Source organism: Protopterus annectens, chromosome 5.part0 (assembly GCF_019279795.1).
Source record: "Protopterus annectens isolate FY-2018-M chromosome 5.part0, PAN1.0, whole genome shotgun sequence".
In the NCBI taxonomy this organism is placed as follows: domain Eukaryota; kingdom Metazoa; phylum Chordata; order Ceratodontiformes; family Protopteridae; genus Protopterus; species Protopterus annectens.
This window is the reverse complement of record NC_056735.1, coordinates 1,618,970,273-1,618,996,600: the sequence shown is the minus strand read 5'-3', so window position 1 is coordinate 1,618,996,600 and position 26,328 is coordinate 1,618,970,273. Positions and strand designations below refer to the sequence as shown.

General features: G+C 42.7%; 1 protein-coding gene across 5 annotated transcripts in view; it reads right to left on the bottom strand.

Annotated features, from left to right (window-relative positions):
* Positions 1 to 26,328, bottom strand: part of USP16 (ubiquitin specific peptidase 16) — a 1,120,218-nt gene that overhangs the window by 183,253 nt on the left and 910,637 nt on the right. The window lies entirely within an intron of this gene.

Sequence of the window (26,328 nt, the reverse complement as noted above, 5' to 3'; positions counted from 1 at the left end):
ACATAAGCAATAGTGCTGAACATATTCTTTAGTTTGCTGCTCATCATCCACTGTATGTATAAATACTAGGGTATATGTTATTATTTTTTGGCCACAGATTCCTTTCTACTAACAAACTCTTAACCTTATTGGCACATTCATTCCTTCTGACCTTCAGCGTCCTGTGATATCAGAAGAGGAAGATAAAAACCAAAGACAGTGCCTTTGAACTGGTTTTGATGCCTCTTCCCCTGATTGTGGTATAATGACCATTAAACTGTACTTAAACTATACCTAGAGTGAGAGTGCTCTTTGACACTGTTGCAATTCCGGTATGAATTCGTATAAACTCCTTAGCTGTTCACTTACACAGCTGCACTCTTCTCCATCACATTTTACACATTTCATTAGAAAGTTGTACTTTGCAATGAGCAGTGTATTGCATTACACTTGTTCGATACTCTTCACCACCCCAAGCAGAGCCACCTTACCAATCATCTTATATTTCCTCTTATTCCCCTTATCTTCAAAATCTGCATCAGACTCCTTTTTTTCACTTTTCTTAATGTACTGATCTCTTTCAGTGTTTTGTTAATTTAGTCTTTACTTATCCCATAAAAATATCATTCCTAGCCTTCTCCTTCTCATCTACTTTCCTTCTTCCCAGCTACTGCCAATAAATAAGTCCACCATGGAATCTCCACTACACAGTAAATTTATTCCATCTTAAACACCTCTATACAATGTCCTTATCTCTTCACATACTAAACTGTAAGGTATCCTTGATTTGTTGCTTAAACGATCAATACTACCTCCTATACAGACACTGCTGACAAATGTACTAAGTGTAAACCATACACAGTTTAATGGACACTGGTTATGCAAGAGGATGCAACAACTCAGGGTGGGAAGTTACTTCCATTCCTGTAATAGTTTCTACTGGTGCCCCACTGGACTCTGTGATAGGGTTACTTCTTTTCAGGCAACTGTTCTCAAATATAAAAATGAGAAATGGTCTTTGCACAGCCAAGTACATTAATGACTGCAAAATGGATAATGAAATTACTTCATTAAACAATGCAGACGTTCTCCAAAATATCCTACAAAAACCGCAAACTGAGGACTTCCAGGATGGCTGCACAATGATCCACAGCTTAACTGCAGCTCTCCCAGTGTGAAAACAAAAACTGAGAAATGACAGCCAGTGATATTGCCAGCTTGAGTAAAATTCAGTTAATTGGCTAGAAGGTACACTGTTTGGATGCCTGCAAAAAAAGAAACTAAGAGGAGAAAACAATAACTGGGAAGAATCCTGCAGCTTTTCAGCAAAAAGCAGTACAAGTTCCAGCTCCATTGCAAGACAAAGCTTACAGTCATCTACAGGAAAAACTACATCAAATATGCTCAGAGCTGATTAAAATAAACTAAACGCTGAAGGAATAAATCAGCTCAAATAAAAGGCTGGGAAAAAAATTAAGATGCTTTAAACAGATATACAGATGAGCTGACAAAACTGCAGAAATCCGAGGTTCAAAAGAATAAAAAAGGCTGGCTGAGTATGAGACTGCTCAAGAAGAGTGGATTCAAAAAGTGGAAGAATTAGAGGACTGCACTTAGTGAAAATCTGAGACTGTCTGCTCTACCAGAGAAATTAAAAGGAACGGACTGTGTTCATTTTATAAGGGCACAAATAAGTAACTGGACTAGTATTCCACAGCAGGAACTGTTGAATGAATGGGCACACCATTTGCATACACCAAATCTGGCCATGAGAAAGCAGCCAAGACCTTTACTAGTAAAGATGCAAACCTACCAGAAGAAAGAGTTGATCCTGGCAAAACTGTGGCAAAATGGCAAAGTATTAACAGCTGGAGACAACAGAGTGTTTGTGGAAAATGATTATTCACAGTACACCAAGCAGAAGAGAAGCACATTTATTGTGGTAATCAGGGAATGCCAATAGAGAGGTGTGAAATCAAGCTGCTTTATCCAGCTGTCTTCAGAATATTTTTACAGGAGGATCAAAGTCATTTTTGATGTAGAACAGGCTAAGGAAGAAATGAAAAAAATTTGTCCAACAAAAATGAGCCATCAAGCAGAAGGGGGCTGTGGTTCTCATTCTTCTGATAATACAGCATACAGAGAGACTTTGCCAGTGAAACATTTTCCACTGTTCCAAAGGAAAATGCTAGAGACAGAGAAAAACACAGAAGTTGATCAGAAGAATCAGTGCCACCACGGAACAGAAATGGAGATGGAGATGAACCGGAAGAAAACCAGCAACAAGGAAATTAATGAACAAATGTGTGATTGCAATTTGTAAAATATGGCTGTATAAGAATAAATGGAAAGTGTGAACGTTTGTTCACTTTGTTATACTTGCAGAGAAATGAAAAACATTTGCCTTACTCATGTCATTAATGTTTGGAAGGACTCTGTGGGGAGGGGAAGAGGAAGGAAAAGGTAACTATAAGTAAAACAATTCTGCTCTTAACAGTATTTCTATGAAAATTGTCATCATATAAATTAAGTACTTTAGCTGTTCTTCTATATGATAAAGTTATTAAAGTAAACAGATGTCTTTTTTCTTCTTTTTGATATAAAGAAATATTGGCATTACAGTGCAAAGATAGAAGAAAAGGTGAACAAAAGCATGTTTAAATTAATACACTGTAATCTTGAGTTGTTGAGGTGGGGGATGGGGTGTAAAAGTACACAGATCTTATGCAGGAATGATACGTTTTTCTCTTACTTTTGTTTTTTACGTGAATGTCTGGATTAAGACCCTTAGCTTACTCTAATAAATTTTAAGTGGAAACAAGTAAACATGTGAACACCGAATATAATGAAATGTTTTCTTTTAGCATTGTTATGCTTCCATGGAGACATGCTGTTAATAGGACAACAGAAGGCAGAAAGTACAGTTGTGTAAAATCTTACCATAATGGTAGATGTACTTGCTATCACTGCTGCAGTATTCTAAACTATATGGGGATTCCCTGCCGCTGAAGCCAGACATCCTGCCAGCCTTTAAAAAACTTCTGAATTTAAAAGGTATGCTGAATGTCACCATATGCTTCCTGCATAATGTAGGGCATAAAGGTGATGCTTAGGCTTACCAAAAACAGAACTGATTGCCCCAGGAGGAACACCACTCCAAGGAACCCAAGAGGTAATGTGTACATCCCGGAAGGCAAAGTCCTAGGGGGATGGAGGGCGGGAGTGAATACTGCAGCAGTGACGGCAAGGACATCTAATGTTATGATAACATTTTACACAACTGTACTATGTCCTTACATTCAGTGTTGCAGTATTCTTAACTATACGGGAGAGGCCACATCTCAAGAGGAAACTTGTGAGGAGGAAGGGGCAGAAGAGTCCCCTAAAAAAACATGAAGAACTGAACTAGCAAAACCAGCCCTAGCGCTAGAGATACCATCCAACTAGTAGTGTTTGGTACAGGTATGCGCAGAAGTCCAGGTAGTTGTGTCAAGAACAGAATTAGTATCATATTTTCTAATAGCCTTGGTCATATCCAAGTAAGCTCTAAGTTGCCTATGCATGTCCAAAGTATGCAGCACCCTCTCACTATCAGTTTGTGGAGAGGGGAAAAAAGTAGGCACATTAATAGACTGATAAAAGTGATATCTCATTAACCACCTTCAGCATAAAAGGGTTAGTGCGCAAGGGCACTATGTCATCATGAAAAATCAAAAAAGGAGGACAAGTCATAATGGCCTGCAACTCAGACACCCATTTGGCAGAAGTGAGTGCTAACAAAAGAGCAGTCTTCCAGGAACAGTGTTACAAGGAAGCTGAAGCAGCAGGCTCAAAAGCAGCCTGAATCAACTTCTCCAAAACAAAATTAAGATCCCAGGGAGGAGAAGTAGGCTTCCTGGGACGTCTAACATTAAGGACACCTTTAAGAAATTGTCTCACCTCAAATCTAGCAGCTAAAGAAGGAGAAAAAGGCAGACAAGCAGAGATAGCTGATAGGTAGGCCTTAACAGAAAAATAGGCCAACCCAGCATTCAGCAACTCACACAAAGAGAGAACCAAAGGAGTATCCACAGTAAGTGGGTCCTGGTTATGAGACAGACACCAAAATGAAAACCTCTTTCATTTGGATACATAGGATTTCCTAGTTGTAGGTTTCCTGGATTCCTGCAGGACTTGCAGCACGTCCTCAGAAAAAATGGTGTCTATAAGGAATCAAAATTCTGTCACCCACACTGTCAGTTGAAGTGTGGACAGGTGGCGATGGATAACAGATCCCTTGTCTTGTGTGATTAGAGCCACCCTATGAGGTAACTTGTGATGACTGCCCCTGGCTAGATGCAGAAGAATGGACCAGTGCCATCTCAGCCAAAAGAGAGTCACCAACAAGATTTTGGGAGCATCCTACTGAATTTCAAACAGGACTTTCAGAATGAGACGAAGGGGAGGGGAGGGAATGGATAAGGAAACATCTCTTCCAAGAGAATGAGAGTGTGTCCACCTTCCATACCAGAGGACCTGGGACTGGTAAAAAACAGAGGAAGTTGTCTGTTCAAAGGGGAGGCAAAAAGATCTACGTGAGGAGTACCCCACTGGCGGATGGATAATGTCTAGAAACAGATTCCTGTGAAGCATCCATTTGAGGGACTGAGTTAAGGACCTACTTAGAGTGTCTGCCACAATGTTCTGAATGGAAGGGCTATAAACTGCCTGAAGAATCAGTTGATATTTGACAGCAATTCCCATACCAGAAGTGCCAACTAGCAAAGAAGATAAGATCTTGTTCTGCCCTGCTTGTTGATATACCACATCACTGTGGTATTGTCTGTGAATACCTTGAAGAAAAAACAAAATCCCCAATGGGACACTTAACTTTCAAAAACAGCAAACAGGCACAAGAAGTCATTGGAAAATGTAAATGTGTTCAACTGGCAGAAAATGGACACAGGTAAACAGATCAACGGTGTAAAACATACATTCAGACTGGTGGCAAAGAAGTTTAGTTTTTGGTAGGCCTGAACGTCACCTTTATGCCCTACATTAGGCAGGCAGCATATGGTGACATTTTGCATACCTTTTAAATTCAGAAGTCTTTGGAAGACTGGACAGACATCGGGCTTCCACGGCAGAGAATTCCCATATAGTTAAGAATACTGCAGCAGTGAATGTAAGGACATCATTAGTTTTTTCAAGGCTAAAAGTTAATGATTTCTGAAAGCATGCAAGTTTTTTTCACATCTGCAGGGAGTAAAGATAAAACAAAGAACATACACCAATAAGTGTAAGTAGAAGCACGGGCAATAACATATATCTTAGCATGGATAATCTCGATTTCAGATTAATTAGGACCTGTGTTATTAACTCTCTATTTGTCACAAATGTTTCTATTAGGACAGTTAGACTTCATTATCTGTAGATATACATAGCTGTGTGTATCTGTCTTAAGCGAACAGGTTATTGGGGTATGTTTGTTTTTTTTGTTTAAGGGTTTTTATTCAAACAAAAAGTCTTGTAAAATGTGATAAAGGCTCCAATGATAATGATAAGAAAAAAACTTTATAAAGGATTAACCTGTCAAACATTAATGGGTGCAGTATGTATCATAAAAGCTGGAAACAGACGTATAAAAAAGCTGCCATATATAATAGGTGCGAATAATGACTTCTGACCATAATGGTGACACTTTCCATAGTATCTTGGAATGTGAATAGTCTCATGGGTGTAGACAAAAAGGAAAGAATAATTAATTATATTAAGAAATGAAGAGTGCAAACAGCAATGTTACAGATGACACATTTGGAAAGAAATGAGCAAGTGAATTTGATAAATAAAGGATTTCTGCTTGGATATTTTGCAAAATTATCAGTGACAAAGGAAAAGAGAAGTATTTATATTAGTTGCTAGAGGAGCTCCAGTGGTGATAGAAGAAGAAAAAAAACATAATGGCAGATTCGTAGTAGTAAGGGGCTACTGGCAAAGGATGAGGATTACACTGGGATGTATTTATATTTCCACATAAAACTGCTATTACACAGCTTAATTTTTTAGGAGAAATAGTAAGCTTTTAGCAAAGAATATTACTTATAGGTGGGGACTGGAATTTGATTTGCAACAATGAGGATGTATATGGGGGGCCTAGAAGGGAACTAAAACAAAAAGGGTAGAATTCTAAGAAATATATGAAAATATCTGTATGATAGACATGAATTTGGTAGCAGTAACTAGGAGCAAATTTACATATTACTCCCTAAGAAACAATAACTGGGCTAGACTACACAAAAAATAAATTTCAAAGGAATGTGTGCATTTAATTGCGAACTTTGATACACATCCAATAACTATTACAGATCATGCACCAATAATTACAAAGATAAAAATGCAGGGTAATCAACTAAAGATGAGACACTGGTGCTTTCCCACCTGCCTCTTAAAAAGACAGGAATTTAAGGAACGTGTAGTGGAAATTATCCAGGAGTTAAAATTATCCAGGAGTTATTAGTGAAGATAGAAAATACTCCAGAAGTTAGCTAGTGAGTGGGATAAAATGAAAGTGGAGTTTAAAAATAGGGTAGACATGAAAGAAAAAACAGATCTAGTTAAGAAGTAAAAATAATTATTTAGAAGGGCTGACAAAGGTTAAAGTATTACAAAACAAGGGGAATCTCAATGAACAAGAAGAGGCACAAATGTAGAGTGCTAACAAGAAAATAAAGGAGTACCTGGATAATGCATGCATTTTGAAAGACTGCTGTTTAAGCAACTGTTTCTTGATAATAACTCCAGAGAAAAAAAACTTTTTGCACAATGACTTAGACAACAGAAAGTAAAATGGGTTGTTACAAATCTTAGTGAACCTATAACAAGAAAATTACCTGAGATCCTGTAGAGGTATTAGAGATATTTGGGAAACTTTATGAAAATGTTTATAAAAGCAGAGAAGTGGGGAAATCAAGAAAAAGCAAAATGGGAATATTTATGAAATACTTAAATATAACATGGTTAGAGGTAGATGACACTCAACAACTAACAGCTAAGATCGAAGGAGATGAGGTAAAATGGTGACGTATTATCAATCTGCAGGAAAGTCTCCAGGAATAGATGGTATTCTGGTGGAAGTTTGGAAGCTAGGAGGGAAGAAACTGATAATGATCTGGAAGGTTTTGTTTAACAGTATTTTAAAAGGAGGGGGAGGCACCAAATCCTGGAAAAAAGCTGTAGTGGCTGTAACACCTAAAGATGGTAAAGATCCATCCGATCCAGCTTCATATTGGCTCTTTTCAATTTTAAACTATGACTACAAATTATTTATGTGTATAATGGCTAAAAGAATGGCAAAGGTGATGCCAACATTGATGGATATGGACCCGTATGGTTTTGTGAAGTAAAGACAAGTACTTGACAACATTAATAAAACAATGATGATCCAGAGGGAATTTGTGAAGTAGAGACAAGTACTTGACAACATTAATAAAACAATGATGATCCAGAAGGAAGCAGAATGTAAGAAAATACAGTTGCTACTGGCGGATCTTGATGCAGAGAAAGCATTCAACAGAGTAAGCTGGGATTTTATGAGTAGAGCAATGGAAGCATTTGCATTTTCAGATACAATAATAAGGTTAATTAGAAGGATATATGAGGGATCGAAGCAAGTGGGAGGAATCTGATATGTTGTGTCTGAACACATAAACCAGGCAGGGGTGTCCTCTTTTCCCTTTGTTATTTGTGTTAATTTTAGAACCATTGACAAAGAAAATAAGGGACTCAGAAATTCAAGGATATAATTGGTATGGTGTTCAAAAAAAGCTAGCTTTATTTGCAGATGATATTTTGTACCAGATGGAACCAGAAAAGAACATCACAGTTCCAAGTTATTTTTGTATATAAAATTAATGAAGATAAAACAAAGGCTATAGCAATAAATATGTGCCCACACATGAATTGGTTTAGTAATAGCCATATTTATGGAGACATGATAAAATCTTTAGGAGTAGGGATTAAAAAGGATGCTGTTATGGCAGCTAAGAATATGTGGGAAGAGACCAAACAAAAGATAAATAAAAAAAATTGAGAAAATGGAAGCTGTTGCTTATGAATACAGATAGCAAGATACAAGCAGTAACTTGTTTTAGTCCCTTTAGTTTTATACAGAGGTTAAGACATATTTTTTATCACCTAGAGTAAAAGTTGTGGATAGCAATTAATAAAGAGTTGAAAGATTTTATTTGGAAGAGGAAGACTGCAAGAATCAATTGGGATAAGTTAAACCTGTCACTAGAACAAGAAGGTTTAGGATTACCTGATCTGAACGGATGTTTTAGAGCTAAAAGGTTAAGACTCCTATACATAACACAAGCAGAGAGCTACAATTCAAAGTGGAAAATGATGATGATGATGATGAAGGGGGGGGGGGGTTAATTCAAGAAATTAGGAAATAATGGGATTTTGGATGCAAATCCTTAAGGCAAATAACAGTTATGGAGATTATTATATTCATGAAATAGCAGAAAAGGTTAGGAATAAATTACATAGAAAAAAATATATAAAAAAATGTAAATTGTTGGAACACTGCAAGCAGAAAAATGTTTTGGAGGAGGAATGAGGTTTAACAGACTGCAAGAATTAAACAATATATGTAATGTTGCTTAGATTATGTGGTATGTAACAATATATCTGATGTATAATGTTTGTAAATGTGAACTTATTATGGTTTGCTTACTTCTATAAAAATGCAAGACAGCCTATGTCACAAGTGATAATTCAATAAAGGTGTTAAAAAACACATACCTGCTGTTTTAGTAATGATCTCACCTTTAATGCCAATAAATATAACAGCATAAAATTTGGCAAAAAGACAAGTTATGACTGCAGAATAAATGTTCAAATAAAAAATGATACACCCTGGGAGTCAATAAACATTGCTTAGGCTTCATGTGAAGCCTACATGGAGTTTATGTGTTTGTGCAGTAATGTACTGTGAGCAACAGCGCTAATTACATATTCATGTTGTGCACCGCGTTTAAACATAAACAAGCATAGGTTCATGGCCTGCAACAGTGTTGCCTGCCAGGAAACCATGTAAAGCAACACAGATAGCAATCCTGTGTACTCCAGAGCAAACTAGGTTAGTGGGATTGCAAGGAGTGCTACAGTGATTACCAGGGTTTAATATATAGTTATCTATATAGTCCAAACCCAGTACAGGTCACTGTATACAGTGTAGAGTATTGTGAAATCTCATTCCAGACATTCTGTACAAAAGTTGTGTAAATGATCCGTAAGGCTACATGGACTGCCATTTAAAATAAACAGTCAAGGGAAGTTTGTGTACTGAATAGGGACACACAGATGAACTGTATGAATGAACACAGGGAATGAGGACAGGTAAAACATCCTAATGTACAGCAGATGGGGGCATGTCAATGGAAAACAGTTCTAGCAGGTACACTAATCAAATATCAATATGGTACAGTATGGACTGCCCATTGAAAATGTGTATTACGTGACTGTCACACAAGGTGACATAACAATGGAGAAGATGTCTTTGTGAGCAAAGCATCCTGACATGAACAATCAGAGGACATCTGTCAAGGATGTTATATGCTGTGATGCCCCACCACTGGACCAGTAATCAAGGAGCCTCAATCCTCACAACTGGTATCAGTGGGGGACATACACTAGGAGAGTAACAAGGTTCACGTGCAGTATTTCCAGATGCAGCTCCCTGCATCAAGTGCAATTTACCTTAAGATCATACAGAGATTACAGTCAGTCCAGGACTAGTTTCTCCCTCTTTCTCCAGATCCCCAAATAAGACTCCCCACTGGCACAGCTATAGAGTTGAGATTTCAGTTGAGTGGCCAAGCCAAGACATCCAGCACCCTCTCTGTCCAACCAGTGCTTCATGTCCCTGCCCAAGCAGCTGACACACATGCTCTTTGAGGTTTGAATTACACACACACACACACACACACACACACACACACACACACACACACACACACACACACACACACACACACACAAAGGCTTGCACATGTTTACTAGTTATGCACCCTTTTGCCCAGACTATAAGGTAGTTATCACTGCTATCAGCCAACTCCTTATCAGCTAATTTAAGGCCTTTAACAAAGAGTGTCCAATCTTACTGTGTAATGTTACTATTAATACAAATGGCAGTGTGACCAAAAGCAAGGCTATTAGGAGTGTCCCACAGTGTCACCAAATAAACATGCAAGTACTCTCAGAACTTAAAATATCTCTAGACAGATCAGACACGATGAAAGCTTTAAATATGTTTAATAATAAATAATAAAGAACAAGACAATTCTAAATATATATTTACAGTGACATCAGCGTTCAAAGTCACACAAAATATTTAAAAAAACACTGCAGGACAGTCTCAAATAAATTAAGAAAAACATCTAAATTAAGCTTTGCTATATTCCTGACTATATCTAAGAGAGTTACTATTTCCTAGAAATTTACTTACAGAGCAAGGCAGATGGTGAATGGTTCTTGATGCTGTCAGGTGGTCCAAGACAGAATACAGAATACTCAGTCTCTTTAGGAGAGTTCTCAAATTAATATCTCAAATATTACTGCTGGGACAGCTGGCAGAATGACATCATTTCTTGCCAGGTAATTATATCCCAGGTGAAACCCTCCACTGCTGGAAGCTAGCAGTATTTAGCATCTACCTGTGAAAATACAAAGATCTCAGGTCTTCGGCAAATGCTGGAAGTCATAAAACAATTAACATTCCTTCCACATCTCAAGCCTAGTAATTATTTCTCATTAAAGACAACACAGAGAGCTCCCTAGTATAGGCATCCTATCTCTTGCTGTCATAAAGTAATTTAATCATAGCTATTTTTCTAAAGTTTAGCTGGACTGAAGTTAACCTCCTGTGTTCCAGTTTCCACTGTTAAAACATATGCATTTAAACAGTTACAATAGTGCATGTACATTTCTATTCTATTCCAGTAGGGCACACTGTGGCTGCATTTTAAACAGCACTTTGCAAAAATCTTTCCAACACACACTTCTGTACCAGCCATCTGATATACACATGACATACAGTTATAATACAGTTGTAACACAATCATATTATTTAAGTCATGTTGATATTCACAAATGACATATAATTATTTACAAAATTCCAGACAGCTGTGCTGGCAGTATCCCCTTTGTCACTTATACAATTGGGGTTGGGTGCAAACTGTGAAGCTGTGCAAACTGATTTGCCTGAATATCAGTGTAATGTCAACAGAGGTCTCCAACAAGTGGGACACAGTTACAAGCTCGTGGACAACAGTAAAAGAATCACACACAATTATGGATAATATCAGAATAATACCACCACGGCCAGCCACTGTTGTGCAGCGGTTAGCATTTTTGCAAGAGGTTCTCTGGTTCGATTCTCATCTGGGGTGCCAAATGGCTCACTGACAGAACATAAACTATGAAAGCTGGTGAATCAACCTCTACCAGTACAGCTGTTACCATTGGTGTACCTCAGGGATCTGTGCTTGGCCCTTTACTGTTTGTAATCTATTTCTTGACAGTTCGGGCTACAGTATACGGCCTTTGGCTTAACAAGTTTGCTGATTCTTGCATATTGGGTTCAATCACAGAGTCCACCAATGACTATAACATACTACAGAAGGGGCTAACACAGACAAATGATTTGTGCCAAAGCCACACTGTCTATTACAGCACTGACAACACTTCTCCTATGCTGAAACCCAGTGGGGCAAGACCTGTAAAAGAATAGTTGTGTAAACTCTTACCATAACCATAGATGTCCTTCTCTTCTATATGCTGCAGTATTCACTACATGGGGGGAGTCCACCTCTGGCTGACTCGTACGTCCAGCCAGTATACCAAAGTCTTAATGCTACTGCAAGGTAAGTGCGATGGTGCACATTACTCAGCATACATTGGGTATAAAGCAGACATCAGCACATGCCTACCTCAGAAATGAATGCCACAAAGCACCAGCCTGATAAAAGTGAGCAACATGTAACCAGGGATCAGGCAAGCATCAGAGGGAAGGCAAGGGGGAAACAATACTGCAGCATATAGAAGAGAAGGACATCTATGGTTATGGTATGATTTTACACAAATATTCTATGTCCTTCTATCCATATGCTGCAGTATTCATTACATGATGGAAAATGACAAATCTCATGCAGAAGAGGAATTCAGAGGAGGAGCAGAAACATTTTCCACGAAGCCATGGAGAATAGCTCTAGCAAACCCCATTCTGGACTTGGAAATAACATCCAATCTGTAGTGCTTGGTGAAGGTATGAACAGAGGACCAGGTAGCTGCCTCCAGGATAGAAGCTGTATCCAATCCTTTAAATAAAGGCCCCAGAAAAGGACACAGGAGTGTGCCCTTGTTGGGAAAGACAGATCATTTCCACTGGCTGAGTAGTAGAAAAAAATGGCCTTAGTGATCGAAGAAGAAATAGTTTGCTTGGAAACAGGTTGGCCTAGGGACCTTGGGTGATAGGAAACAAACAATCTGTCAGACTTACGGATGGGTTTGGCTTTGCACAAACAGTATCTGAGTTGTCTGTTAATGTCCAAGGTGTGAAGAATCTTCTTCACTGATTGGGGAAATGGGAAAAATGTAGGGAAATTTATAGCCTGATTCAGGGATAGCTCATTAACCATCTTGGGCATGAAGGATGGGTTAGTCCAAAGAGAAACCCTGTCCCTATGACAAACAGTGAAGGGAGAAGAGGCCATGAGGGCTTGCAGCTCAGAAATTCTTCTGGTAGAGGTAATAGCCATTAGGAGAACCATTTTCCATGTGTAGTGTTATAGGGAGGATGACATTGCTGGTTCGAAGGGGCCCAGGGTAAGTTTTTCCAGGACAAAAGTGAGATCACAAGGAGAAGGCACAGGTTTTCCTTGGTGGTCTAATGTGAAGGATGCCTTTTAGGAACAGTTTGACTTGCAACCTGGAAGCCAAGGGAGCAAACATAGGTAAGCATGCCCGAATGGCAGACAGATGTGCCCTGACCAGGGAATATGACAAGTCACTCTTCATTAATTCACACAGGTAAGACAAAACCACTGGCACTTCTACAGACAGTGTTGCAAGTGTTTTTTAAGACACCAGAAGGAAAACCTCTTCCATTTGGAGACATAGTAGGATTTCCTAGTAGTGGGTTTTCTGCCTCCTGCAGAAATTGTAGGGCATCCTTAGTGTAAAGGTGTCTAAAGGGAATCAAAGCTCTATCACGTACAAAGTCAAGTTTAGGGTTGACATTTGTGGATGTACTAGAGTTCTCTTGTCCTGTGTGAGTAAGTCCATCCTGAGGGGTAACTTGTGGTGATTGCCCTTAGCTAAATGTAGATGAAGGGGGAACCAATGCTGTCTTGGCCAAAAGGGGGTCACCAGCAAGAGTTTTGGTTGTTCCCGCTGAATTTTTAGCAGAAGCGTCTGAATGAGTGGGAAGGGGGAAATGCGTATGGAAACATCCCCTTCCATGGAAAGAATAGAGCGTCCACTTTCCATGTCCCAGGATGTGGAATCCCAGCACAATACTTGGGAAGCTTGTTCATGGGGGAGGCAAAAAGATATATCTGAGGGATACCCCACTGATGGACAAGGCCCAGAAACACATCCCTGTTCAACATCCACTGGTGGGATTGAGTCATGCACCTGTTAGACAGTCTGCCATCACGTTCTGAGCTGAGGGAATGTAAACAGCCTTAAGGGAAACCTGACTCTGATGGGCTATCTCCCAGGTGTATAGTGCCAGTTAGCACAGGATATAGAACTTTGTTACTCCATGTTTGTTGATGTACCAGAGGACTGTGATATTGAAGATTATGAGGGCAAAGATCAAAGCTCTCATTTCCTTTGTGTTGATATGTTCTTTTGTCTAAGGAAGGGAACACACATCCCTGACCTTCCAGTTTCCCCAGAGTTGTACCCCATTCCTGTGTCTGACACATCCGTTTACGGATCCTGGGTGGATGCAAGTGGTTGAAGGGGTTGGCCTGGATTTCTGGTGACCTGGAAAATCTACCACTCTAGCTCCTTTGTCAAACAAGATAGGAGGGGGGGGGGGACAAATTCCAGAGGGTTAAAGTCTTGCTTCCAAAAAGGTCTCAGGAACCACTGAAATTTCCTCATGTGTAGCTTGGCAAAGGGAAGCATAGGAGTAGTTGAGGCCATGAACCCCAGGAGGTGCAGGAACTCCCTGGCAGTCAGGGATTGAAGTGGTATTAGGTCCTGGAAATGAGGTGAGAGATAGGATCTTTTCTGGGGGTAAGCAAGCTATCATTGCATTTGTCAGAATCCTGCACTCCAGGAAGACATGATCCTGGGAGGGGGTCAGGGAAGACGTTTGTAGGTTGATGGTAAACCCTAGCCCTCTCAGAAGGGACACTGTGTAGGAAATATTGTCCAGGAGTACTTCTGGTGACAGGACTTGGAGGAGCAGGTCGTCCAAGTATGAAAATATCTGTATGCCCTGCAGTGTGCAGTGGGCTACAACAGGGGCTAAACATTTGGGAATACCCTTCGGTGCCGTAGATAGACCAAAGGGCAAAGCACAAAACTGAAAATGAGAGGAAGCCACAGAAAAGCGAAGGAATCTCCTGAACAATTGGTGAATGGTGATGTGAAGAAGAATCAGAGGGAGAAGAGTAGGTAAGGTCAGCATGTGAAAGGTGGAAACCTTCAGAAAGGTGTTTAAATGGCACAGGTCTAAAAGGGCCACCAAGGACCATCCTTTCTTGGGACCAGAAACCTCCTGGAGTAAATTCCTTTTCCTCTTTGATTGGTTGGCACCTCCTAGATAGTGCTCTGAGAAAAAAGTAAGGAGAGGACTAGCAGAAAGAACTTCATTTGGTCCTGTTGGAGTTGTGGAATTCCCCTGACGGTAGGATGGGTTTCCCACACCATGAAGTAACGTTGGTCAATGATGGAGAGGACCCAAGAGTCCTGGGTTATCTGTTTCCAAGCTGAGAGGGAAAGAGTGAGACGAAGAGAAAGGGGGTAGATGGGTCTGGAACCTGGTAGTCACAGGCTACCAGGTTTGGTAAGAAAAGGCTGTTTCTCAGAGGGTGTGGAGGAAGCAGACTTACGCGGAGCCTGTCTCCTAGTATCCCTTTTACCTTTTGGTGGGAGAGATTTAGTTGCCTTCCTAACAAATGTAGTTCTGCCTGGATAGTTTCTCTGGAAGCGGGGGACAGGAGTGAGAAACAGGTGTTTTAAATCCTGGAGTTCCTTCCCTTTTTACTGAAGAATTTTAAATAGCTCTGCAGCTGCAGTGCTAAATAAGGGATTGTTGTCCAGAGGGTAATCCATGCCAAAAGGAAAAGAAAAAACTCTACTTATCTGAAGCACAAAAGCGAGTTCTCTGGTGACTGATGACCAGAGCTGGCAGTTGGACAGGCGGCAGAAAAGTTCTGAGGTAGGTACGTGCTGATGTCTGCTTTCTACCCAATGTCTCTTTATGGCTGACGTACTCAAAATGATGTGCACCATTGCACGTACCTTGCAGTAGCATCTAGACTTTGGTATACTGGCCGGACGTAGAAGTCAGCCAGAGGCGGACGCCCCCCATGTAATGAATACTGCAGCATATGAATAGAAGGACATCACATGTAGACAGCAATCTGAACTTTGACCACCAAGTGTCCTCAGTAATATGGAAAGGCTATGTCATTCACCTAATACGTCAGGCTATCGTATTCAGATCTAAGGATTATGTAACAGCACTTTACTCAAACATCACCAGAACAGTAATATAGTATAATGTTCCCTTTTGCATGTTCCTCACCAGACACCTTGCAGCAGCTGCACAGACCACAGGGGTTTTCCTCAAGGAATATTGCACATCCACAAATCAGTTACAGTGGATGACATCAGCAGAGTCTGGCGAGGAGAAAATGCTACTAGCAGTGTCCCACATGCTGTAATGTCTGTAACTGTGTACATGTCTTACTTAAGTGTGAAGGCCATTCAAGTCCAGATAGCAAAATTATACTTACAGAAATACAGTAGAGAGTATATCCTGAATCAAACATCTGAAAGCACATTAAGGCTGTCTTATCCCTCAGACATTTAATTCATGTAAGCTCCACTATCTAAAGTGTTATAAATGTGATTGAATATAATGGGAAATGGAACAAAAGCAAAAATGTCTGGAATGTTCTGTATTAGAACCCAGGACCATGTGTATGGCAGCCCTACACTTACACCTGTTGCCACAAGAATGTTGAACTAACACATATATATTTTCCTGTTCGTTGCTATAAACTGGACTGTCACAACAGTAGAAATATGTTGCACTTCTTGTATTTGAACCCAGGACCATTTGTATTACAGCCCTACAATTATCCCTGCTACCACAGGAATAGTTAAATGACAGTTGCATAAGTTCTTATTCATTCTTAAGTTTTGTGTTAACTGCCACACACCACCACTTAACGTGTTTGCTTGGTGCCCAAAAGAATTAACAGAATGTATCCTTTTTCAATTATTGATTGTCTGCATCCTGTCTGCAGGTGTTCAATGGCTGCAGGTGTTGAGGAACCTTGCAAACCGCCTTGCAACATCGTTTAGCGGCACTGCATGATGGAAAACAAAAACTGCAACAATGTATGTTTTTTGACCACTACACTGTCCACACTGCGGTGGTGGTGCTGCGGTAGCGTTGTCGCCTCATAGCAAGACATTGTCCCGTTCGATTCTCAGCTACAGCGTCTTCTGTGTGGAGGCATACGTGAATGGGGCGTGCCTTCGTTGAAGGTTGTGTGTCAGGGCTGGTAACCCGGTACGTAAAAATCCACTACCAATCATTAGCGGACTGGAGTTCCGCTGTGGCGACCCCTAACCGGGAAAAGCCGAAAGACACAAACAAACAAACGCTGTCCACACCCTGTCTGCACGTATTCTGTCTGCTTCCTGTGTGGGCCACTGCCAAGCACTGCACAAATGAGATAAGCATAGCTAAACCTGCCATTCATTGTGTTGCTCCGTTTCCCTTGTTTGCACTAAGCCGCTAGCGGTGCAAACACTGGCATTAAAAAATAAAATTAAAAGGGAAAATTAGTTGAAATGAAGAAAACTGATTTATGAAATAAACACTACAAATTTTTTGTTGGTACACATGAAATATTTTTTCACAGGTCTGGACTTGAACTTTCACTCCAATGAACATTCAGAACAAAGTAAGGGTGTCTTATCTTGCTTTGTTTGCAGCAGGGAACTGAAATCATTCTACATACAACCAACTCCATCATCCACAGTACTAACAAAACATATGACAGCTGTTTGTACATGTATTAATTTCAAATATAGTGCACTGTGATCACACAGCCATTTATGATTACTGCTTACAAAAATGCAGCTCTGTCTTATCTCTCTGTGTGTTGCTAATTTTTGTCTTATCTGAGGAGTACTATGAGACATCTTGTCTGTATGGCATTCTGTATTACTGTCCTTAAAATGTGTGAGGATATTACATGGCAATAATATGCAGTTGTCAAGAAATTAAGGGGAGGTTGGATGTTACTAAAAAGAAACTGTGTGAAATGTGTGCGGCTTACTTACATTTAAAACTTTGATACAATTACTTCTACACTCTGTAAGTCTAACTTGACTGACACACCCACTGGAGGTAGGGCAGTCTGAATTGCTGCTTTTTCCCTCTCCCTACCAGTAATCTTTCACAGTTGCAGTCCATTAACAAGAAATACTGAGGGAGTGCCTGCACTGTGTTTACATCAGCAACACAGAGCCAATTGGGATTCAGCAATTCTAATGAGTTCACACCTAATCTGCATCTTCACAGTACTCACAGTCCTGAATCTATACCATAAAAAGGAAATCATGTAACTAGGAAATCTGAAGGTGAGCAGACTTGTTTGTGTGTATAAGACAGAAGAGCATACTTCTTCTTCTTCTTTCGGCCTTTCCTGGTTAGGGGTCGCCACAGCAGATCATCTGTCCGCTCATGACTGGCAGTGGAGTTTTACGGTGTCGAGTTGCCAGCCCGGCACCCAACCTTCCACAGAAGGCACACACACACACACACACACACACACACACACACACACAAACACCTAGGGCCAATTTAGAGTGTCCAATCCACCTACTGCATGTCTTTGGGATGTGGGAGGAAACCGGAGCACCAGGAGGAAACCCACATGACCACAGAGAGGACATGCAGACTCCGCACAGAAGGTACCCCAGCCGAGAATCGAACCGAAGAACCTCTTGATGTGAGGCTGAAACACTAACCGCTGCACCACCGTGGCCGCCCAGGACAGAAGAGGATATTGCTTTGGGATATATCTGCACAGAAGACTACTAACCTTGAGAAGGTATGCTTGCATTTTCAGCTGTACACCACATATGCTGAAATGTCATTAAGAAAAATCTGTTAATATATATTTGCATTAGCAAATGCTACTTTTATCTATATGCATTTCTTAGAAGTATACTGATGGCATGGGCACGTCTGCCAGGGCATTTCACTTTCTCAGATGCACAGCCTTATTAACTATCATCACAACTGTTAATGTTACGACTTTTCTTTTTTCTGTGTGCAGTCTTATATTGTTATTTCAGTGAAATGGTAAATGTCCTATATTCTCAATAACACAGGGGTGTTAGCCTTCTAGGTTGGACCATACTCACCTCTAGGGGACTGCTGGCCACAGGTACATGACTGGCAATAGCTTAAAATGAAATGTTCTGTGCTAAATCTGTCAATATGTTTCAGAGATACTTCATTTGATAGCACTTTTAGCATTTCACTTATGGTTTGGTAGCAAAATGTGTCATTTGCCTGTTCTTTTGGAGGTGGGAGCAAAGCTGCACTTCTGTTTTGGCACAAACAAGGATGAGTTTGTATGTCACTCTCCTTGTATTGCATCCAACCTTGCTTTGTGTGTGAATGAAATATGTTACAACACACAATTCCTTTTTTTATATTTCAATATCCTGACTGTTTTATGTTTCCCCAGTTGGTAATAGTGAAATGCTACCTTTTATATTTTAACTGGAAACAGGACTTTTAATTATGTGATACTTGTGTGCATTATCCTTCTGTTGTGTTTTAAGTTACTTAGGACTATGGCACCCAGATATCCCCAAAAACACCCTTCAGTGACCCTGAGAATCAGGCCATTGTGGAAGCTTTAAGGCGACATGGTGCCTTTCTGCTTGAGAGGGAATGTAGAGATATGTCAGGCAGAATGCAGATTCGGCAGCAGATAGTTGCTGATGTGAATGCAGTAGGCAGCCACAGCAGGACATATAATCAGGTGCTCCATAGGGCCACTGACGTGATTTCATCTGCATGTAGGATAGCAGTTGCAGTGGGTTGGGGGGGTCTGCTACAGAGCCACCACTAACATCAAATAAGTTCCTGTCCACTGTCAAGGGATCCATACATCTCAGTTTTTAAATGCTCTTGTATAGTAACAAATTCATAGCAATATACAAGCTCTGTTTAACAAATTTGTTTGGGGGGGTTGCAGATTGCTACAATTAACAACACAATCTGATTGATTACGCAAGGAGTTTGGTAGGACTTGTCATCCAAGTTATTGTTAAAAGTGTTGTTAACGGACATATAAAGGGATAAATGTTTTACCCCCTGTGCTGCTGTTAATTGTGATGATGCTGTCCTTACCTTTTGTTTAATCTCTTCCAGGACCATCATCCATGGGAAGCACAGCATCAACTGCACATGGTAAGCAAATATCTTTGTCAGTAGTAATGAGCAGTTCAAAGAATTTATATAGTTTATCCATATGTGTGATGTGGATGTCAGGACTGTTATGTGAATTGCTGCACTGTTTGTAGTAGCAGCACCACCATTAGTGTTTTAGCACACATTTGACTACAGTAATATAGCTATTAATTTACTTCCTGTGTTTGTTGCTTATTATCAAAGGTCATCCTGACAGTGGATGTGTAGGACTCTTACCACTTAATGTCAGAGTATCAGCAAACTCTGATCATGAGGGTGGCCAAACAGAGGCACAGTTGAGGGCTGCAGAGGTTGAATCTGACACTGAGGTTGACATTCAGCCATCCCCTGTAATTTCATCGGACACAGCCAGTAGGTCTACACCAACCCATTCCAATGAGCTCTCAGATATTGGACAGGTGGAGGGTGAGACACTTGATCAGAGAAGTGTGGTTACTGCAGCTTCAGTGTCTGTTCACTCTGACTGTAGCCAAACTGTGGGTGAGGTGCCATGCAAGCGGGTTGTTAGGGGTGATCAGAGAAGGCCTGCTGTCCGTCCTCAATCTGATCCATGTGTGCCTTCCCATGCCACTCGACGTATGTTTAGGGCCATCATGGAGGCGCAGGCATGTTACCATAGGTCCTCCAAAGAAATGCTTAGGGTTGTAAATGTGGCACACGCTGACATACGTGACTGCCTCCTCTGTGTTGCTGATTCAATGGATCTGGTGAATGACACGTTGGAATGGGCAATGTTTGTAATGGAACATCTGCTGGTAGGGGAACAGCATCCTCGTGGGCTGTTAGCTGATGTGACAGTGCCAAATCATACTTCTATAGTGGCACTACCTCCACTGCTCCATCAGTGGTTGAAGTGTCCACACCCAGACATGGCAGGCCATGGGGTCATGGTCCTTGGCGTCCTCGTGAGGGGAGCTTGTCCAGCAGACATCAGTCACATTCAGGTAGCAGCAGTGCATCTGACTGTGGGCATGGACGTGCCAGTGCAACTCCTGGCAGAGGCAGTTCTTGTGGTTGGCTACAACAACGATGAACTCCCACCTCTAATATACACAACTCACACCTGTCTGACATACCAAAATGTAGAGCTATAACAGAGTTTGGCACTGGTTTTATGCAGACACTCACACACCAATTTCACCTGGAGGACCCATACAGACCCATGCAACAGTTACAAGGTTCAGCATTAATGCTTAAAGCTCATTTTGTCTCACTGGGCATTTTTTACTTTATCAAAATGTCTGCCTGCTTCTCTTTCTTACTCACACACTCTCACCAACCTTTTGTGTCAGCCTAGACTTCCTGACCCCCCCCCCCCCACGCCATAAAACCCTGTACAAGTGATAACTGTGCCATAGCCTTGTTTTCTGTATTTTGGATTCAGGGATTTTATGTAGTCCTATCTCGCCTACATTCTTCACCTTTGGGTTTGGAGCCGAATGTCGGCTCCGACTTGGCCTATTTACTAGCTCAAAAGTCATTGATTGGCTGGGCTAAGATGGTATCCCACAATACATTGCCCCACATTCCTAGATCTCGTTTGCCACCTGTAGAGCTTGGACGTGGTCTCGACTTGGCTGTGGCTAAGTACTGCTAAAAAAACATTTTCTTGTGAAAATTTTGGCTAATTGTTCTTATACAAATAGAGTTGTTCATAGTGTTGTTGCTGGGTTATTTTTTGTAGGTTGCGAGTGTTTTTGTGTGTGGTATCCCTTTATTCCTTCAGGCTAGGCCCGTTTGAGTTAGAGGACCTAGTCCTCCTTGTGGTGTTTGTCTGGCTGTCTTAGGTGCGTTTTACTTAATTTAAGTTGAGAACCGTTTTATTTAGAGGTTCTTCCCTGTGCTTGGTTGTTGGTTATACTTGTTCTTCCGTTTCTGTGTTAGCGGTTTCCCGCCTTTTGTCAGTAGCGGCTGCTACAATTGTTGGCTTGGCATGTCTAAGGAACAAAAAGAGCATAAGCCCTCGGGCTTTAAAATGTGTACAAAGTGTGCCTATAAAATGTCAATCACAGATGGACATTTGGTCTGTGTTTACTGTCTTGGAGCCATCCACCTTCAGGAGTCATGCAGTTTCTGCCACACCTTTAGTCCTCGGGTGCTCCAAGAGAGGAAAAACAAATTGATCCTAAAGGGACTGCTAAAACCGTCCTTTGAGGAGGATTTAGGTTCGGCTCCCAGCTCCCAGTCGAAGTCTAAATCCTCCAAATCGAAGAAAAGGTCTCTGGCTCCATCTATTACTTCGGAACCACCTTGTAAAATTACCATTGTTGAGTCTGCTTCCTCGGCTCCACCGGCATCAGGGCCGCAGGAGGTAGCTGTGTTGACTGAGTCTGCGTCCGCTCCGGTAGTTTTGGAACCAATTCGGAGCCGGTCGCCAAGCTTGAGGCAGGGTTCTCCAGATAGGAGGTCCAGGTCTCCATCCATCTCCTCCAAATCCTCCAGGCTTTCCGATTTGGATGTAGATAGGGTGGTGCAGAGGCTCCTAAAGTCACCGGTGTTGGCCAAACTTTTCTCTGCTCCGACCCAGTCGGCTTCGGAGCCAGCTTTGTTAGTTGTTCCTGCTATTCCTCCTCCGAGCGCATCCTTGTCATCGGAGCCAGTAAGCTCCACTCCGAGGGACGTTCCTGCGTCGGTTCCGATCCCCCAGCAGGGTTTATCGGTGCCCGCATCGGCTCCGACCCTGTCGGTCCCTTCCACAGGGTTTGAGACCCGGGTTTCCTCGGTCGGGCCCGAAGGAGATGCCTCAGAACACCCTTTGGTTCTGAGCCTCCCTCTCGGTGCCTCGGCTGCGGAGACACCGGTCACGGTCATGGCCTTGGAAGGCGGTCAGTCCTCAGATTCGGAGAGCGCTGGCTAGGTCAGTTACTTCTCTCGGATTGGGTCTTCCATCCCCCACAACACCGGCGAGAGCTTCTGACACCCACCTATCCTTGGATAGCAGAGCGCTAGGGCCTAAGGATACCCCCATGAGCGGTCCCCTTCTTTCTGAGGAGCCCTCAGAGCCTGTGCCTGAGGAACCCCCCCAGAAAGAAATTGGACAAGTCCCTCATTTCTGATACTGACCTCGAGGAATCGGAGGGGTCCCTAAGTCTTCCTCTGAGGACGTTTCGTTCTCCGATATCCTGGAAATCTTGAAACAAAGAGGAGACTGGCCCTCCAAAACTCCCTCCGAGGAGGAGTCAGTATTCCTTAAGGCCTTTGGCATTCAGCCCTCCGCCTCCTGGGTGTCTCCACCCTTCGACAAGCTCCTGGACCTTATTTGTCGGAGGGTGTGAGAGACTCCCGACTCTGTGGAGCCTGTTCCTTGACACCCCAACAAATTTTTGTGTGCTCCCCAAGGGAAAGAATTTTTAACAAAGGGAGTCCCGGTAGATGCTATGGTGGTGGCGGCTGCCACACAGAAGGAAGTTGATGAGTCTTCCTCTTCGGTCTATCCTCCTGACAAGGCGTCCAGGACTATGGATCGGTACGGGAAGCGTACCCTGTCTTCAGCGACCTTTACCTTGCGGTCACTGAATTATTTGTCTCATTTCACGCGGCTCCAGAGAGATCTCCTTAAGGAGTTAGGAGATACTCTAATGGGTAACGTGCCTGAGGTGGTGGCTCAGACTGTCAACGCTCAGCTCTCCACACTCAACTCAATTGCTAACTCATCCATGCGACTGATTTCATACGCGGCCGAGGGAGCTAGTAGGGTAGCTAGCTCAGGGGTCGCCCTCAGCAGGCAAGCCTGGCTATGCCTGTGTCACTTTGCGGAGGCCTTTAAGTCTTCCTTCACTGACGTCCCCCTTTGATGGTTCCTCCTTGTTCGGGACCAAAGTGAAAGACACCCTCACCAGGTGCGAACAAGAGGGAAAGACCTTGTCTGCCATAGGAGTCCGTTTTTCCCTCCCGTCGAGACCTTATCCCAAGGCTCAGCAAGGGGGAAAGATGTGGTTCAAGAAATCACAAAGGTCTTTTCCTGCTGCACAGGGTGAGACCCCCTTCCGAGATAGGGGAGGGGGGTCGTATTCAGGGAGACATCGCCCCAGAGGCAGAGGAGGCCCCCGCAATTCTGGGGACCGCGATTCCTTTCGTGGTTCCCCATACTCTCATTCCTGAAGGTGTGCCCGACTGTGCTTCTCCGGAGCCAGTTGGGGGTTGAATTTCCCGGTATCCGGAAGCCTGGGTCAACATCACCCAGGACCGATGGGTATTAGGGATAATCGCCGGAGGTTACACCATCCCATTCTATTCCGCACCCCCTCCTGTCCTACGGATCCCAGACGTTCCACCCAATCAAAGGGATCAAGCAGCATCAGAGGTTTCTCAGCTGCTAGAAAAAGGAGTCATCCAACCAGTCCCCCCAGACGAGATCGGATTAGGGACTTACTCAAGATTCTTTTTGGTGCCGAAAAGAACGGGGGACCTGAGACCCATTTTGGATCTCAGCCAACTCAATCATTATGTACGCAAGTCCAAATTCCGGATGGTCACGCTACAATCGATTTTCCCATTGTTGGGAAAAGAAGTATGGATGTGCTCCATCGACCTGAAGGATGCTTACTACCACATCAAAATGAATAGAGCATCCAGATGTCATCTACGCTTCCGGCTGGGAGCCAGGCATTTCCAGTTTTGAGCCCTGCCCTTTGGTCTCACCACAGCCCCCAGGGTGTTCACCAAGTGCATGGCAGTGGTGACGGCTCACTTGAGACGTCAGGAATTCCAGGTGTTTCCTTACCTGGACGACTGGCTCCTATCCGCCCCCACCAAGCATCTACTTCTTCAAAACAGAGATACTACCATCGATCTTCGTCACCAGTTAGTCATTACAATAAACTGGAAAAATCTGCCTTGCTACCCTCACAGCGTGTCTCGTTTATAGGAGCAGAGTTGGACACTATTCGGTTGAGAGCATTCTTACCTATGGAGAGGATCACAGGGTTGCAACAACAGGTTCGTACGATGATGCCTCTGACACGTGTGAGGGCAAGACTAGTTCTTCAGTTACTGGGGACAATGGCGTCCACTATCATGATGGTCCCGTTAGCGAGGTTACATATGAGGATCCTACAATGGCTTCTATTCGCCCAATGGTCCTTCCAAAGACTACCTCTATCCCATCCTATCTTAATCACAGGCAAATGCAAGCAGGACCTCAGTTGATGGCTATGCACCAACAACTTAGTTGTAGGGAAACCCTTTGTTCCACCAAACCCGGTAGCCACAGTGACCACGGACGCCTCCCGGATAGGGTGGGGGGGAGCATTATCTCGGCAGGATGGTCCAAGGCACGTGGCAGAAGCACGAGATAGACTTGCACATAAATGTCCTGGAGATGAGGGCAGTGCTCCTAGCGTTGCAGGCACTTCAGGACATCCTCCCTCTAGGGACTATAGCGATACACTCAGACAACATGTCAGTAGTGTGGTATCTCAGCAAGCAAGGAAGAACCAGATCGTACCCCCTATGCAGAGAGGCCATGAGAGTGTGGAATTGGGCAATAGCTTCCCAACGGGCCTTGGTGGCAACGCACATCCCGGGGAAAACCAATGTGATTGCAGACAGGCTAAGCAGAGTGATCCTCATGCCTTACGAGTGGTCCCTGAACCGCCGGGTGGCGAACAGCATATTCAGCAAATGGGGTCAGCCTTGCTGCGATCTGTTTGCCAGTCCCCTCAATGTGAACTGCAGTAGCTACTTCTCGCTGATTCCCCCCACCGGGGGAATCTCCAAGGGACGCTCTTGCACACAATTGGCCCTCGGGTCTGCTGTATGCTTTCCCTCCATTTCCCCTAATCTCGAGGGTGATTCAGAAAGCGCTGTCCTTGGGAAGCAGATTGATTCTGATCGTGCCACACTGGACTCGACAAGTATGGTTCCCCTTCCTTCAATCTTACATGGTGGATGTTCCTTGGACTCTGGACCCTCGTCCAGACTTGCTGACACATATGTCGGGACAGCTCCACTCCTCCCTGGAGACCCTCCGGCTGACCGCCTCGCTACTCCACTTCCATCCGTAGTCAGGTGTCACAATTTTTCTCCAGACGTGGTCCATATTCTTTCGTCCTCTCATAAACTGTCCACTAGGAAGATCTACTCTAGCAAGTGGAAAAGGTTTTCGATATGGGCCCATTCCAAAGGTATCGACCCCTACACAGCCCCCATTGATTCTGTTTTGGAATTTCTGTCTCACTTATTCTACCAAGGGTCTGCCTCAGCCACCATCAAAGTTCAGCTGGCGGCTATTTCAAATTTTCATGTGGCTTATGAACCTAGCTTAATGGCACACAGGCTGTGTAAAGCATTCCTAAAAGGCACTCTTCTCTTTCGTCCCTCTGTATCTCAACCTGTTATGCCCTGGGACCTCAATTTTGTTCTGCAGGCTCTCACCCTCCCACCCTTTGAGCCTGCAGCTTCCTGCGATTTAAAATTTCTTACATGGAAGTCTGTCTTTTTGATAGCTATCACATCAGCTAGACAAGTCTCAGAACTCCAGGCCCTATCAATCAAGCCCCCATATTTGATATTCCATAAAGATAGAGTCTCTCTCAGACCAAATCCATCCTTTCTTCCTAAAGTGGCTTCCTTATCTAATATTAATCAGTCCATTG